At 35.0% G+C, this 18,460-nt stretch overlaps 1 long non-coding RNA gene across 1 annotated transcript in view; it reads right to left on the reverse strand.

Moving 5' to 3' along the window:
• Nucleotides 1-18,460, reverse strand: part of LOC135736114 (uncharacterized) — a 377,783-nt gene that overhangs the window by 126,843 nt on the left and 232,480 nt on the right. The window lies entirely within an intron of this gene.

The following is an 18,460-nucleotide window of genomic DNA, read 5'->3' on the forward strand; positions in this document are numbered from 1 at the left end:
TTCATCAATAATCAAGATTTGCAAATTACCAATGCTCACACGTAAAGAGTTTAATTTTTCATCACCGAGTGGCTGATATGGCAATCTGACATTTGCACCAATTGAAAATGTATTATGAATAGTTGAAGCACCAACATTAAAAGCTGCTACTCCTGTTGAAGCTGTTAAAAGCACAGTAACATCATCAGGATTTTCAGACAACTGAGATAATAGTCTGGATGATTCATAGTGTATTGCCTTAATTAAATGACTTTTTCCTGTTCCTGCTCCACCAGTAATAAATAATCTGAAAGGGTCAGGGTTCTGTCCAAGTATTTTCTGTAGACACCACTTCCGGACTTTATAGAATATAGCAGATTGCTCCTCATTTAATGACCGTAGTAAATCCAATGCAGCATCTCTGGGCATAATAGTGTGGTTGGTTTCAATAGTACAAACAGTTTGAGGGTTACCTGTAAGATCTGGAATCACTTCCCGAGTATCATCTTCAGGTAATACTTTATTCTTCAATATTTCAATACATTCATGACGCTGTCTTTCAGTTTCAGGACATATTGCAGCCCAAGCATCCTCTAAATCTATATCCTGCTCCAAAAGCTGTTTAGCTTTTTCTATTTTGTCACTTTCCTTTTCAAACAATTCTCTGTTGCAGTCAACAATTGATTTTACTTTATGCAGTGTACAACCAATTTTTATGACACCACTGTTGTAAAAGTCCTCGTATGTCACATAGTTGCTAGGCTTAAGATGACAGTCATCATAATATGGTAGAAAAAGCTGAAGCAATGACTGATAATATTTTTCTGGATCTTTTGTGGGTGAAAATCTTGGATATCTCACAACTGCAGGTTCAGTTCGTGTCCTTCGTTTCACATAACCAGAATTATTATTGAGTTTAATAACTTGCTTTTGTGAAGAAACTTCAGATTTTGACAAAACTCTGTACTCTGAACAAAAACTGGCAAGACAAAGATTTTTCATTGGTTCTGTCTGAGGTCTGTTCTTGTACCTGTCAACAACACTTGTCATCCAATAACTGCTTTCATCATCAGACTGGTCTTTCTCCACTTTATTTTGTAGTAGATGCAAAGGCAAACTCATCTTAACAGGATTTGGTCCTAATGGAATGAATTGTACTTTACGTGAACATTCCTTTAAATGCATGCCTGTCAGTCTGTACACGGCTTCTTGCGCGGAAAGCTCTCTACTGTGCAAATACAAACTTCCCAATTGTTTTAATGATGCTTTAGCTTCAAGATTACCATTCATAGCTTCATTTTGTGCACGTTGAAGTAACAGTCCCATTTCTTGCTCAGCCTTTGTGATGTAACTTATAATATAAACCACAACAGAAAAAGCATCTGTGACATACTGAATATCCATATTCCCTTGCCAAGCACGCAGTAAATCTCTGTTATACTGGTTTACCCAAATATCTTTTGTATTTCTTTTCAGGACAATGCTTTTCTTTTTAGAACATTTGTTGTATGCTTTCTCAAACACAGTCTGATCAATTCCCAGAAATAAAAAAAACGCATCAACTGAATCAAAATTCACATCAGAGTTTAATGCAGTTTTAACTTTCTTTATAATTGCACTTGCTGTTTCATCGTCATCATTCCCTTTGGACTCATCTGCATTAGATGCTCTTGTAATAAAGGTACGACTAGACGGAGGTCTTGGGAAATTAAAACGACATACTGTATTTTTCTTGCGACATGTTTTTGAATGTTTAGTACTGTGCTTCTGCACACTGTTTACTATTTCAAAGAGTTCAGTGTCTTGCTCTGGTGGTGTCTCACAGGTGATATATGTGTCAATGAAATCAGCAACCACAGGATCATTAGCTTCATCATCATAATTAAGCTTTGGAGCATTTTCTACCCAAAACAGACAGTGAACATGAGGAGAACCACGTTGTTGGAATTCAACACGATAAAAATAATCTTTTATTTTACCAATAGGTTCAGCTGGAGACATAATGACATGTTTCAGAAAACAATGCCATCTGTGATCAAACATCCTCGCTGCAGTGACAGGATTTCGTCTCAAAAATGCACATTTTTCAGACCACTCAAGCTCTTCAAAACTGATTTGTTTACCCTCTTGTTTAATAATGGTGTTCATCATTTCAGGCCATCTCAGATCCGCAGAACTAAAAGATGCAAAGAAAGTCGGTATGCCAAGTTGTCTAATCAGTGCAAAGAGATCTTTCTGTGTAGACATCCAATAGGGAGGTGTCCCTCTGACAGGTCTCAAAAACTTATATCCTTCATTATACTTCAGTATTTTTTGTAAGTTATCAGAATTTGTCAGCATATCTGATGTTACCTTTGATAACTCATCTTTCTCATAACCTTTGCGTAATGCAATTGAGACATTAGATACAATTTGATCAACTTCTGATATATATTGTGCATAAAAAATGAAGTCTGTGTTCTGTGCAAAACGTCCATCAGCATTTAGTATTCGTGCATTCAGGTATCTTGTCAATGTGATTTTTTCTGGTCTGGCATCATGAAATGTTGGACCACCAGTCGGATAGAGAACAGGAAAGCACTTTGCCTCATTTGTTTTATCTGATAACAACCTAACAGGACTGTTACCTTCAGCTGGTGCTACATTTAGTACATCATGAAAATGCTGATCAATAACTTCTGAACCAATATCAACAGGCTGTAGTGATGTGTCTGACAAAAGACCATTTTGCTCTGCAATAAAACTTAAATCTTCTTCTGTCTGAATTTCCAATTCTTCACCTTCTTCAACTTCATCACCACTTTTATCTGATACATTATCATCATCCATTTCATCATTAGCATTACTTTGTGTAACATCTGGCTCACTCAATGAGTTGACCCACTGCTCATTAAACTCCACATCTTTATACAATTTATTGTGTTTCAACAGATACCATAAAGCATTTCTTACATGATCTGTGTGGACATATTTATATTCATAATGACCTTTGTATGTTAATTTTCGTTTCAGTTTAATCTTTATCATATGGTCATTACATTCATTTCGTGGAAGAATGTTGGTCATCTTTGTAGTATTTACTGGAACACAGACGACAGGCCCATGAACACCTCGCTGTTGACCCCGAGGCACACAAAGAAGACGTAAGAAAGGAATATTGAGTGCTATTAGATGATGTTCCAATGAATTTAAACATTTTAATTCTTTTGGAATCTCCACCAAATGCATATTGTTGGCAACACTCTCTTCAGGTAGTTTTCCTCTAAGGATTTTTCGATGGCATGTATAGCAAATCCACAATTTACATGACAAATTGCCATATAAATAACAATTAGACTTACATTCATTGTTACATGCATGTAAATACTTGAGTGTGATACATATTTTGCTTAAATCAGCTATTTTGTGTCCTTTTTGTTCATAACAATCTCTTATACATTCAATAACCTGTTTTCTGAACAATAAACGATGACATACACAACAAACACATTCTGGGCCTCTACTGACTTCTTGACGAAACAGATTAATAGTGAAATCAATATCATTGTGTCTTTCCTTCTGTTTTGCATACATTGCACATCCTTTTTGTATTTTACTAATGCGAAACTTTTCATCACTATAATATTTTTGCTTGGAATATTCACAAACAGTTGTCTTAAATGTTAAGTTTCCATGATATTTTTTATGAGAATACTGACATACCTTTGCTTTAAATGTTGGGTTTTCATGATACTTTTTATGAGAATACTGGCGTAGCTTTGCTTTAAATATTAGACTTCTGTAATACTTTTGTTTGGAATACTCACACAACCTTGATCTAAAGGCTTCATTTGATTTATACTTGGTGTTAGAATACAGCTTAACATATTTTTGAAAATTAATATTTGTGGAATACTTCATCTTTGATTTTTCACACTTTGATTGATGTACATTTAAATCAGTCTTATATTTATCTCTGAGATTTTTAAGTTTCTTTTTTTTATAGTCACTGTTTTCATACTTCTTTTTGGCGTTGTCAATCTTATTCTGTCTGTATTGACTATTTTCCAAGTATTTAGTTTTGGAGTTATTAATCTTACTCTGTCTGTATAAATCATCGTCAGAATATTTAAATTTTTGGTTATGTATTTTTCTCTGTCTGAATTCATTATCACTATTGTATCTTACACGTTCTCGCTTATTTTTGAGGTGCTCAATTGGTTCATTTGACTTTCTTTTTCGTAAACACTGTTTAATGCTATTATCATCTCCTACACTTTTGCATGCTTCTGCACAAACATTGTCCTGATTTTTAACACATGTAACAACTTCATAGTGATTACTGTTGCAGTGGTTCAAATAAATTGCATTATCTGTAAATGACTGACCAGTGGGTGCATGCACATTCCATCTGCCATTATTGAAGGTGAATATATTTATTTTCAACAAATCAGCCGTACAAAAAATGTCAATTTCTGTGGCCCAAGATCCGGAGTAATACATTTTACACTGCGTCACATAATCTTTTAGTGATCTGTACTCTTCTCTTAAATACCTCACAAACTTAGAACTGTTAGCTTCAAGATGTTTCACAACTGCACGTCTTATTTTAAGGTGTTTCTCTTCATTGCCACATACTGCGTGTGCTACTGATCGATAAAAGCAGTTACCGTCTGCCTTGATGCTCTTTGTTTTACACGGTATTCTTAACAAACACAAAGTCCTACCTTGTACACCATTGTATTCATTAGTCAGTTGTAAACGTTTACACAAAGCATCCTGATCTGTGGAAATTAAAGGTTTGAAATTGAACTCTGTATTTACAGTTTCTAAAATAATGACATCATCCATTGATAAATTATCACACAACTTGCTCACATGTGTAAGCTTTGGTTCAGCCTGTAGTTTACTCTTCTCATTGGAATCCCCGTACGTCTGATTCAGTTTGCACAGTACTGGCCTGTCTGAACACGTTTGTTTACCATTACCTTTAATACACTTACTATTGTCACCTGTTGCTTTAGGTGAAACTTGACAAATGCTGCTTTGTTGACCAGACTCACAAGAACTTGTCTCAGCAGTTGAATCCTTACCAATTACAGATGCTTTCACACCCGTCACTTCGAATGGGGTTCCCTGAGCATTCAGTGACATTGCAAGATTATTAACATGATTAAATAACACATATATGTCATCACAGTATACTACTACACTTGTTCCGTTATATTGAACCATACCTTTACTATTACGAGAATGAGAATCAACTACAGCATATGTTGTACCTGCCTTTATAACGGCACAAATATAGTCTTTAATATTTAACAAACATGCATCATCATTTAATAGTGTCCTCTGAAGTGCTTCATCTAAGGGCATGCATACATCTTGTACAGCTTCATCATATAGATCAACACCAATAACACCTGAGAAAGATTCGGCAAAGTTTATTGAAAATATTGTGTTGTGCAGTGTGTGCACGTTTGGCAATTCAGCAACAGAAACATGTCCCCGGCCCGTGTCATCATTGATCTTCCCCTGCAGTCGCATACATGTGTACAGCTCATCTCCTTGCATTAGAACAGCATTCAGGTCTTCTGTTGTCCAGGTCAGCACATCCTTCATCACACTCATCATGACAGCTGTGACACTGTTTACTGCACACTGTCTGCCACTGTTGAAACCAAAGCGAGAATCACCCTGATGAAAGGAACCCTGTATGACTTTCAGTGGAAAAGGATCAGAGTTAATGACATGCAAATCACTGTTAATATTACCCCAACTTTGACAAGCTTCAGCAGCCTTTGAGCCACTATAACAAGTATTTGGTGCCTTGCGGGAGGAGTTTTGACAAGTATTTGGTGCCTCAGGACAGTTTTGACAAGTATTTGGTGCCTCAGGGCAGTTTTGACAAGTATTTGGTGCCTCGCGGCAGTTTTGACAATCATTTGAAGCCTCGCGGCAGTTTTGGCAATCATTTGGAGCCTCGCGGCAGTTTTGGCAATCATTTGGAGCCTCGCGGCAGTTTTGGCAAGCATTTGGAGCCTCGCGGCAGTTTTGGCAAGCATTTGGAGCCTCGCGGCAGTTTTGGCAAGCATTTGGAGCCTCGCGGCACTTTTGGCAAGCATTTGGAGCCTCACGGCAGTTTTGGCAAGCATTTGGAGCCTCACGGCAGTTTTGGCAAGCATTTGGAGCCTCACGGCAGTTTTGGCAAGCATTTGGAGCCTCACGGCAGTTTTGGCAAGCATTTGGAGCCTCACGGCAGTTTGGACAATTCTCTACAGAGCTGTGGGGTGCCTTTTTTTTCAGAGGAGGCACAACCTCTTTTAAGTCCAGGAAGGACCTGAGCAAATGACGCTCAGCATTTCTCCTCTTCGCCGCCTGGGCCCGACGGAAACCCTTTCCGCGTGGCATCTGCAAATACATAAAAAGACACAAAGAAAAACAAGTTTAGCACAGTGATTTCTTATTTCATTTTACTCCCTAGCCTGTAATATTCAATTTATAATATTAATCAAATTCATTTAAACAAACAAAAACCTTAGCAAATAAATTGATGTGTGCCCTTAACAATTTGCATATCATTTCATCTAAAACCTCCTGAACAAATTAATTTTAGATCCTTCTAAAAATTACACACTGCACCTTTAAAACCTATATTAACTAGTACATTAAAGGAATAGTCTACCCTTTTGTCATGTTAAACTATGTTTTTACCTCAACCTAGACGAATTTATACATACCTATCTTTTTTCAATGCATGCACTGTACAGCGCATTGTGAATGTGTTAGCATTTAGCCCAGACCCATTCATTCCTATGGTACCAAAAAAAAGTTTTATTTTGTGGCACCATACTTACTGGTATAACTCCTCATATAACAGTCTTTAAATAGGGAAAACACAGAAGTGTTTGGTGGCTTCCCTGTTGGTACCATAGGAATGAATGGGTCTAGACTAAATGCTTACACATGCACGACGCGCTGTACAGTGCACGCATTGAAAAAAGATAGATATGTATTAATTTGTCTAAGTTGAGGTAATAACATAGTTTAATATGGCAAATGGGTAGACTATTCCTTTAATGGCACAGTGCTTCTTCTGGTTTCCACATCAACACAGTGTGATATTTGAATGTTTCTCAATACATCTCAAAGCAATGTTATTAATTCAGTGGCAAATTAAAAAGCTTTCTCTGTCCCGGTAATAACAATGTGACTTGCGTAGCCTCTTATGGAACGGCTAAAATTCCACACTGGGGCGTATTTGTTCCTCAGACGTTGCACAATAAACGTGACATACGAATATATTCATTATAAATCGTGAATGAAAAATGAGATTCAAACGAATGTCCTTTAGTGAACTAATTGTATACAGTATTTATATTGTAATTCGGTCAGAAACGTCAAGATTGTGAGATGAACAAATCGTTTTGGATTAAAAGGCTTGGATATTCCATTTCCTTGGACTTTTGGGGATTCAGGAACAATTTGTTTTGAACAATTTCACCGAAGCGGATAAAGGGAAGATTTTGAAGGTAAGTAAATATCCTAAATCGGCACCGCCCGGTTCAGATAACTAACAACTAGATTACAGTTTTATGACTGCTAAAAATCATATTATGCTTTGTGTGTGCGCTTAATGGAATCCCGAAAGTCTAAGCTTTACAACGATATGCCGCATGACCGTATATTTTGAAGATTTAATGCTTCAAAGTTACAATGACGTAATGCAGCCTCACGTACAAGGGAGGGGGTGTACCGTGTATGGCACAGTGTTCCTTATCAGGTTAAGATCGGCTTGTGCTTAATAGGTCTTAACTGATAAAATGTCCGTAAAACACCTAATAATAAGTAGTACAATTTTGTTTCACTTTCAGTATGTTTGCAATTTGATGCTGTGCAACGTTGTAGAACTCGCACCATCTCTAACTACATACAAATCACAGTCAAATGTAACGCACCTGCCCAGATCATGGTTGCATAGCAACGACAAATGCCACAGGAGGACAAGTGCCTTGAAACAAGAAGACAGTGGCACCGCCGTACTTTACACACATTTTTACATGTGTGGAAAGTACACATGTAAGGTTACGTGAAAATAACGAGCACTACATAAAACGTTTTTTTTATATAGTTAGTTAACGACAATGATATACCGGTGATGTATATTGATACCGTTGACTGATGACTAGGGCTGGGTATTAATTCAGATATTCCGATTCAATTCGCAAACTCACAATTCGATTCAACCTGCATTTCGATTCTCAATTAAATTTTTGATTATTAATTAATACAAAGACATTAAGAGCAACAAACCTGTATATTACTCTGTACATTACTATTAAACTCTGGTCTTGATGAGTAACCTTTTAAGGTATGTATTAATCATAACACACGTGACCATATAATAAAACAGTAATGGATTCATGCACTGCTTAAAGTGAACACAGTCATATGTGTCTGTCATTAAATTTGTGGTCGAAACAAAAGATAGCTTTAATTGTTAAGAATCAGGATTAATAGTCTAATATTTAAATTAGTCAGACCTAAAAGACTATCTAGTGTTATTTTACATTTCATTACTTTTATTAGTTACTGTGGTATTTCTGAATACTGTGTTAGACCTACCCAAACTTTTTTCTCTTTATTTCATTGTATTTATTTGTGCTACTTTTTTAAAATTTAATTCAAACATTGAAATCAAATTTCCATGTTTTGCATAAACTCAAATTACCCCCATTGTAAAAACACAATCCATGTGTCTCAATTAATTCCCTAATAACTCTTTCGCTGCCATTGACGAGATATCTCATCAATCAAGAGAAAACGCTTTCCTGCCAATGACGAGTATTTCGAATTATAGAATGGGAACTCTATGAAGAGTCCATCACAAAAATGGAATTATCTCTACTTTTTGCTCAAAATGTGGTGTTTTTGCAGAAACCTACCCATATTCAAAAGCTGATTACAAAAGAACTGAAGGTAAGATGAAACATTTTTTTGTTTGTTTGAAAGCAGAGGGTCTGTTCTTTCATTTGATATATTGTATGTTTATATTTTTAAAGAAGAACATTTTCTGGAAGGCATTAAACTTTTGTGAAAATCATGAAAAACGCTGGCGGCGAAAGAGTTAATCTTCGAAACACAAATTAAGATATTTATGATGAAATCTGAGAGCTGTATCACTCCTCTATTGGCTTCTAAGAGACTGAAACTTCCCTGCCCAGAAAACATATTAAACACGTTGTTTAAATAGTCCACATGACTACAGTGGCTCAACAATAAGTTTATCAAGCGACGAGAATACTTTTTGTGCGCGAAAAACAAAAAAAAATAACTTTATTCCACTATTCATTTTTCTACTCTGTTGGCCTTGAGTGTGTTCACATAGTCTAACTCAGTTTTCCCTCAACCCTGGTCCTCGAGGACCCCCTTCCAGAATGTTTTAGACGTCTCCTTAATTAACACACCTGATTAAACTCATTAACTTGTTAGGGAAACATTCAGGAAGCAGCCTAATGAGTTGGTTCAGGTGTTTCAAATAAGGAGACATCTCAAACTTTCTGGAAGGGGGTCCTCGAGGACCGGGGTTGAACATCACTGGTCTAACTGCACAACGCTTCTGTGTTTCATGTCACACACATCACACACACGACACAGCATCAGTTAATAGTGAGCCTACGTGGTGACATAGAACCCAGAAGCTCTGCCCAGTTAGACTACATAATCACACTCAAGCTCACTGGGGAATAAATGTATAGTGGAATAAATGTGTTATTTTTGTTTGTTTTTGGCGCACAAAAACTACTATCGTCGCTTGATAAACTTAAGGCTGAGCAACTGTAGTCACTTGCACTATTTTAACACTATCTTTAATATGTTTTCTGAGCAGGCAAGTTAAAATCCCTTAGAGGTCTATGGAGGAATAATCCAGCTTTCAGATTTCATCATAAATATCTTAAATTGTTTTTCAAAAATGAACGAAAATGTTACATGGTTGGAACAACATGAGAGTAAGTTATTACTGCCGAAACTAAAAAAAAATTGGTTGACTATCCCTTTAAACCCCTTCCCAAATAATTAAAACAAATCCCAAAATTCAGGCCCTGATATTTATCTATCAATCACCCAAAAGCCAGTATTAGTTTTCCTACACTGTTCATAGGCTTGTTAAACATAAAATAACCTAATCCTGTTTGATCAAGGCAAGCAACTTTTCTCACTTGCATCAAAATTTCTATTCATTGTATGCATTTGAAATAGAGTTTGGTTCTTTTTAATGTACCCAAATGTCCCTAAAATAAAAAGTTTAATGTACAGATTTGTGGCTCTTAATTTCTTTATTAATTTAGAATAGATAATCAAAATCCGAATCAAATCGAATTGAGAGCTTGTGAATAAAAATTGAATCAAAACATCTGAATAAATATGAATTAAAATGATGCGCAATACCACGCCAAAATTAGAACCCTGAATACGAAAAAAAAAAAACTATTTGTTGTCTTTAAGAATCAATTTAGCTTCGACCACATTTAAAAAAAATGATTAATCAAAAAATCTATGAGTTTTTTTGCACAGCCCTACTAATGGCATATCGCCCAGCCCAATTTTTACATCATTGACAGTGGTGAAATCTAAATCTGACTGATCTGCTATTTACTGAAAATTATGGTATGTAAAATTACACTTACCTCAGCACTGCATCATTCATTCCACGTATCATATAAAAAAGACAACACAAAAAAACAAACAAACAAACAAATTAGACAATGATGCTGAATTCTCCTACTTCATACATACAGATAAAAATGCATCTCACATTCCCTTACACCATCTTTACATTGTCACTGTGCAAAGCAAAAGTGAAGAGTAAGCATTTTGTTTACTTAATACAGGTATAGTAATATGCATCTGATATATGGTTTTGAATAGAGTAAACAAATAGGGAAATAATATTTTTTAAACATTGCACTAATGAAACAAATAACGTATTGTTTATACAGAACAAGAAGATTATTTGAACACTTAACTAGGGGTGTGACTGTTATTATATAACCGTGAGACCGACGGTTATGGTTGAACACAGTCATTTGAACTCTATAACCGCCAAAACTGTGTTATTAAAATATATTTTTTGAAAAATATATCAGGTCAATTGACCGTTCACAAAGACCCGACCCCCTTAGTTTTCTATCGCTATGTCCGACAAGATACCCCACTCTCACAGCCCACCATATTCACACGCAGTGAAAAATACAACGCTGACCCAGAGACACGCTAACACACAGGACAGACCAGGTTACTTTTGATATTAAACATATTAAACAAAGTCTCACCTTTCAAATCATCTCTTCCTTCTAGTTAATTTATAATATCAAATAAACATAAATGATCTTAAGGAGGAAAGTTGTTTTAACCGCAGAAAGGCGCCAGTACACCGCTTTTCAAGTTCAAATCATCAAATGTTAATCTGCTAACTTTCCTGACTGCTTTGAATGGCAAAGAAGTATGATGGGTCAGATCACCTGTGAATTTAAATAGGGTAAAAGTTGATAATTTGCACGTGTTTCAAAGGCTTGCAAATGTTAACACTTAAGTGATTTTAAACAATTTAACCACAAAAAGCGCTAAAGTGAGCAATTTTCTATAAGCAGAGATGCACATGTGGTTGAATGTGTGCGGTCCAACAATTAAACGTTATTATCCCTATGCCCTACAAAGATCAGAACTCTTGATGAATAAACTAGAGAGAGAGTTGCACTAGTGTGTCACCACTGTGTAAAATACATTTGGCGAATAAAGCACTAAAACAATGCAATTTTCACTTTATGTGAAGCAACATGTTTATGCTGCATCTTCTTCCCGAAGCGCTGTTTGGAATTCATCCTCCATCTGTGTGTGTGCGCGTGTTTAAATGCACTCAACAAATGTAGGCATGTCAGAATTACAGTTATGCCACTTTCATAATGTAACCTTTTTTAATGTTTGATGACAACATAGAGACTAAAGGAAAATTATGCAGACTAATAATTAAGTTTAATGTCTTAATGATCAGCCTACTTATTTGTATGTCCCACAGCTGACATGGAACGTTATTAACCAGTTCAGGAACCTCAATTTTAGGGTTGAACCGAAAACGTTAAAATACTGTTTCTGTTCGGAACGAACCAATTGGAAAACAATCTGGTTCAAAGCCCCGGGGAAAGCACATTCACTGCTAGTTGTCTTGCTGTTAATTTTAAAGAAACTTAGAGCAAGTAGCTAATCAGTGTCTGCTCATTTGTCAGTTCTCCTTTAACAAACAAATGCAGCAACGCGCAAAACGTGGACGGTTATGTTAGGAATGTCACATTTGACTCACGTCATAACCGTCATCACCAATTCTGAAACCGCACACCCCTACACTTAACAAAAACATTTTCCTGAACACGTTTACATTCACAAAAATAAACTTATACCTTTTCTCAAAGACAGTCAAATAATCAATAAGGCTAATATGCTTTTATTTCCCTTTTAAACTATAAAATGTATTTACAACTTTAACACAAGAAGCTATGATATAACATGACAGTGTTTCCCATACATTGATTTTCTCGTAGCGCAGCACCATGAAATCAACACTGGCCGCCATGAATAGATTTTCTAGGATTCCCATTTACATGTATATTTTACTGTTTAAAACTGCTTAAATTCATTGTTGCGAGCACTCAGCACGCACCTCTCTCTCATGTTGCATGCAGCGCTTCAACAGCACGTGTCTCTCTCTCTCTCTCATGACAGTGAAAAGGCAGCGGTGCTTTAAGGTCCGTACTTCGATATACTTTCTTTTTAACGCAAACGTTATCAGTCACGGATGTTACTGACCGAGAAGACGACTGATCTAGTTTATCATGACTAAACAAAGGTTAGCAGGAGTGTTATGCATGTACCCATGCACAAACACACAGATTGTCTTGATGTGAGAGCTTTCTCTCTCCCTATGATATGGTGTGCACGTACACATGCACGTAGTTGTCTGTGTAGAAACAACGTTTTCTCTCATATTTAAAATAAAATAAGGCTCATAACATGATGAGAAGAGCAACAACAGTAAAGCTTTAATGTAAATGTATGGTGATTCTGTCAGAAGATGCCACATTTATAAATCAGGATTTTGGCAGCACTTAAAGGGATAGTTCACCAAAAAATGAAAATTCTGTCATTATTTTCTCACCCTAATGTTGTAACAAACCAGTATACATTTCGTTGTTCTGATGAAAACAAAGGAATATATTTTAAGAGATGTTTGTAACCAAACCATTCGTGGACCCCATTTACTTACATAGTATTCTTTTTTCCTACTATAGAAGTGAATGGTGTCCATGAACGTTTTGGTTACAAACATTTATCAAAATATTTTCCTTTGTGTTTATCAGAACAAAGACATACAGGTTTGTAACAACATGAGGGTGAGAAAATGATGACAGAATTTTCATTTTTGGGTGAACTATCCCTTTAAAGGAACAGCAGGTTCAGTGGTTGGATTAAACATGAGGTGTTACTGGGTCATGTTTAGTCACTAATTTACAGTCTACTTGTTTTATGTCTGAAAACAAAGCGGATAATATGAAAAATTTGACCATTCAAAGAGTAAGTGTGAAACTTATTTCAGGTGCCAACACTCGATGAAACGCAAAAACGTGATGACTTCAAATATATATGCTAAATAGCTTGTGATGTCATCACCGCCACAAGTCTCTCTAAATCCTGTGGGAAACACTGCATGACTTACCTTGAATCAGCTCTGAATGTCTTCTGAAAAACACAACAAAAAGATAAAATTCAGCTTACCAAAAAATTGACATGCTATTACACAGTCACAATACAATATTACTCCAATAATTCAAAACCTATGGTAAAAGGTTAACAAACATTTTCTGGTTATTAAAATGCTAAATATGTTACTACATTGGGAGTGGAAAATTAAGCTTGAACTTGGGCCTATAACCTAATACACAGAACAATTTAGACATGCGATTATCGGTTCGCCTCCCGCTTAGAGCAACTTTTAGTTAAGTAAATTCACAATGAATGTATTACGAAGGAAGTTAAAGGTTTGCTAATATTATCACTAATACTTATTTGTGTTTCATGACATAATACTGAGTAAGCTATTAAACTTCTGAACTCTATTTGAAGTAACAGATTAAATTGCAATTTTAGACTACACAATACAACATGTCACATTTAAAACAATCAAATTAACTTATAAAACATCTTACATTTTGAGATTTAAGACTACTGTAACCTGTAAGGTTATCCTAACTTTAAGATGTTATTTAAGACAGTTTATTTTTCAAGAAATGGAATTCTTCTGAAGTGTTTTCTTAAGAACATACTTAAGGAAAAAATAAGAACTTTCTTAAGAAGCTTTTTTGAGAATACAAAATATTCTTAACTTTTTTCTTAAGCTTGAATATAAGAAAAAAATGGCAGTTAAGAAGATTTTTCTTCTTAAGAATGCTTTGTGAATCCGGCCCCAGAATAACAATATTCATGACTCTGAACCTGGAATAACAAACTTATTTTAGACTAATAAAGCCTTAACTCATGGGCTAACTAGATATATGCATAATAATGCAAGACACTTTTTAATGGTATCTGCAGGTATCATCAGCACTGAAAAGCGGAACACTTTTCCAATTGTTTTCTTATCAATCATACCTTCTCAAAATAGTTACAGCACACGTCCGTGGCATTTCAACATTGTAGTGAACGTGTCTTAACACAATTAACATTACTATCAGTTCATTTATTCCCTGACCCCAGCGGAATTTCGCCCGTCATCAGAATCACGTGATTGCAAAAACCTAGCGTGAATGTCATAAAACGGTCAAAATGTAAATATATGAAAATCCGAGTACAATCCGCAACACAATCTGATAAACATGTAAATCTGTATATGCTTACATGAACGCAATACTAGTGATGTCCGAATCGTCTTTTGAACCGGTCGAAAAAATGCACCAAATGGACTGAATCGTTCGCGTCTTGAGTGAGTCAGCGCTCATCCACAAGTTAGCCTAATACATTAGTAAAATTACTCAGAAACGGACATCCCTGGCTGACAGTCCATCCGACTCGAAGTAAACTAAATGTTAACATTAAAGATCTAACTTCAGCGGTCACCGCCACCGGTGCAACAGTGAAAACGGACCGTTCGGTAACAATAACTAAGCTTGAGTTCCCGTGACGGATTCTACCATAATGCTGCCTTTTAGGCCTACGTGCATTACAAATGTCGTAGGCCTACATACGAGTTTCTTAGGTTTAAAAAAGTGCACATCGAGCCCTCCTTTTTTTACTTAAATGCATAAGATCGTAATCAATTACAACTCCAGAAATGGAAATTACATTTCTGATAGCACGTCCAGGCAACAAAATTACCAATACACACTCAAGCTGCAAGAAACCATCATAATGACACAGATTATGACAGCAGACTCAATCAGATTTAAACTCGACTAATAAAAACATACAGCTAGTTAACAATAAAAGAAAGATCATTCGCTATAGATCATGAATAATACCTTCTCAAAACAGTATAAACACTTCACGTACTATTACAATTAAATTATGTCCTTAAAGAGCACATGTCATTATTCGATACTAACATTTCCGGTAAATAATAAATTACATATAGATCCTTTTCAGCAAACCCTAATATACTTTCACAACAATTTAAATAAATAGTGTAACACATGTCGTAAAAAAATACTTTAAGGTACCTCTGATTCTTTTTATTAAGGCCATTCAACTTTACAACGACGAAAGGGTAAGCAACCGTGGGTCTCTATTATTTATTAAAAAACAATGTATATATACCTACTTGTCAAAGAAAACCATACAAACATATCATCTTACATCTAATTAATTAAAGTACTTTCAAATATATTATAAATGGCGACAAATTAAGCACGGATTAATCAGATTAAATAGAAATTAGAAGGACACGTTTCTTACCTTCAAAATGTACAAAACAAAATGGCTACCTCTGCAACTGACGTCTTCTTCTTCTTCTTCTCTTATTTAATGGCGGACTGCAAACAACGTGCAAACAACGTTTAGGTGCATGCCGCCACCTACTGTACTGGAGTGTGTATATCTGCAAGTGACGTCAGTTACAATCGACACTAATAAACCGGAAATACATTTCCAGCAACAGTTCGTTCGCCTTGTCAGACACACCCTTGTATCAAATAAATATAGAATAATTAAAATTATTTGAAATACATTTATTTTATGGTAAGTATAACCTACTACACAAACATTTATGTATTTATGTAGTCTATAAAAATATCCTGCTTGTAATACTAAATTGACATATTTAAAATCTGCTAAATTGGAATATAAATGTAAAAAATAAATTGGAATTAATTCAGTAGTTTGATTAATGCACTTTAATTGTCCGTAAATATTGCTAGTAAAAATAATATATAGACATGTAATTTAATTCTAGAACTACATTTGATTTTGCGAAACTATTTTGCAAGTAGGCCTATCATACAGAGATCATCCTATTCTTACTAAAAGTGATATTAAAACACACTTTATGCTTTACATAAAACATCTGAATTGGGCAATAAAGACGTTCTCAAAATAATGTTTCATTATTAAGTCTCATAAAGAATGATGAGGTTCTAGTATACCTAGTATAAAATACATAAATTTTAAATACATTTTGGTATAGGTTATTTTCACTAACAAAACTAAGCTGTGACAGTTAATCCGTTTTTTTTCCTTTCCTTTTGTCTAGTAGAAATTTGTGCTCACTGGCAGATTGGTTTCTACGCCTAGAGAATATTGTATGTCTACAATAATTGTATTGGCTGGTCTGTATTATTATTATTATTATTATTATTATTATAAATTACAATACTTTTGGTCTGCTTTTCTTTTCTAAGTAAATGAGCGTGATATTTACATTATATTCCAACGTTATTATAATTACGTTATTTTGACACCTAAATAAATTGTCTCAAAAAATTTCCATTTTTGTCTGTTTTTGTAGTAAACAGACGTGATATTTACATTTTTTATTACTTAAAAAAAACGTACCACTTGGGTGCTTTTTCAAACTTTTAAAAATGTCCTTAGGTTACATTGTTTAGTTTTTTTTTTAATTTAGGATATTTATTTTCCTACAGTACCACGTACTAATAATATTATTATCATTATTATTTGTATTAATCAGTTTGAACTCTATCACTATGGTTGTCTCAAATTGCCTCCATCTATATCACTAAAATATTCCATTGCTAAAACTTACCAAACTACCTGCATACATCACTATATCGCTTTTTAACTGTTTTCTTTTGTTTGTATGGTATGAATTTTGTTGTTTGTTTTGTATACATGTATAAGCTATATTAGTTGTTAACTTTAATTTTTTCTCAATAAAAATAAATCTGTTTAGTAGCCAAATAAGCCAGTGAGTCAAAAAGTTAATTTCAAACCCTGACGGATTTATATGTATGAATATTCCAGAATACAGTTTACCCATATTATGACAAAAGAAATACAATCTATTGATCATTTTGATTACATAGAGCAGGGGGCTCCAACCCTTCTCATGTAGAGCTACTGTCCTAATTTTAGCTACAACCCCAATCAAACACACCTGGACCAGCTAATCAAGCTATTCAGGATTACATGATAATTATAGGCAGGTGTGTTGGAACAGCGTTGGAACTAAAGTGTTCAGGACAGATAGCTCTACAGGAGCGTGGTTGGAGATCCCTTCATTAGAGGTAAATTGGTGTATAGTTGTAGAAAACTTAGTACAGCACTGGGTAAAGTAATTTGTTAATTTTACTATAGTTGTTATAGGTTATTACTATACAACAACTACAGAATTACCACAACAAATCAACGTATTTTACTATGGTATGGTTCAAAACAATAGAATTTACAATAAATTACTATTGTATTTTATTATAGGTCAAATTAATTAAATTAACTACATAAAAGTTTAAAAAAACACTCACCCACCACGGTTCTGTAATTAACCCTCTAAATGTATTAATCATACCACTCACAAATTATAAAATTGTTCCCTGATTTAACAAATTATACCCAGAAAATATACTAAGTAATTTAGTAAATTGTTCCCGGACCATATTAAAGTACTTGAATTATCTTGTTATGGTAATTTGTTGTATTAAAATGTCAACTCTAGTAATTAACAAATTACTTTACCCAATAGTCTGTTCTCAGTTTAGGGTATTTAATAATAAAATGCACTTACTGTATAAACAGTAGGCCTATACTACAGTATTAGTATATAGACCTACTACATTGCAAGTGACGTCATAGACTGCAGCTGTCTATTTGGAGGAGTGGCAATTGGGACTTTTCCCCGGTGTGGCCCGTTCTGATAATAGTTATACATTGCAAGTTAACACCGTCTGGCAGCCTGATGTGCGGCCGCTTCCCGCTGGTCAAACTGTGCAGCCTCTCTGCTCAT

Source organism: Paramisgurnus dabryanus, chromosome 4 (assembly GCF_030506205.2).
Source record: "Paramisgurnus dabryanus chromosome 4, PD_genome_1.1, whole genome shotgun sequence".
In the NCBI taxonomy this organism is placed as follows: Eukaryota; Metazoa; Chordata; class Actinopteri; order Cypriniformes; family Cobitidae; genus Paramisgurnus; species Paramisgurnus dabryanus.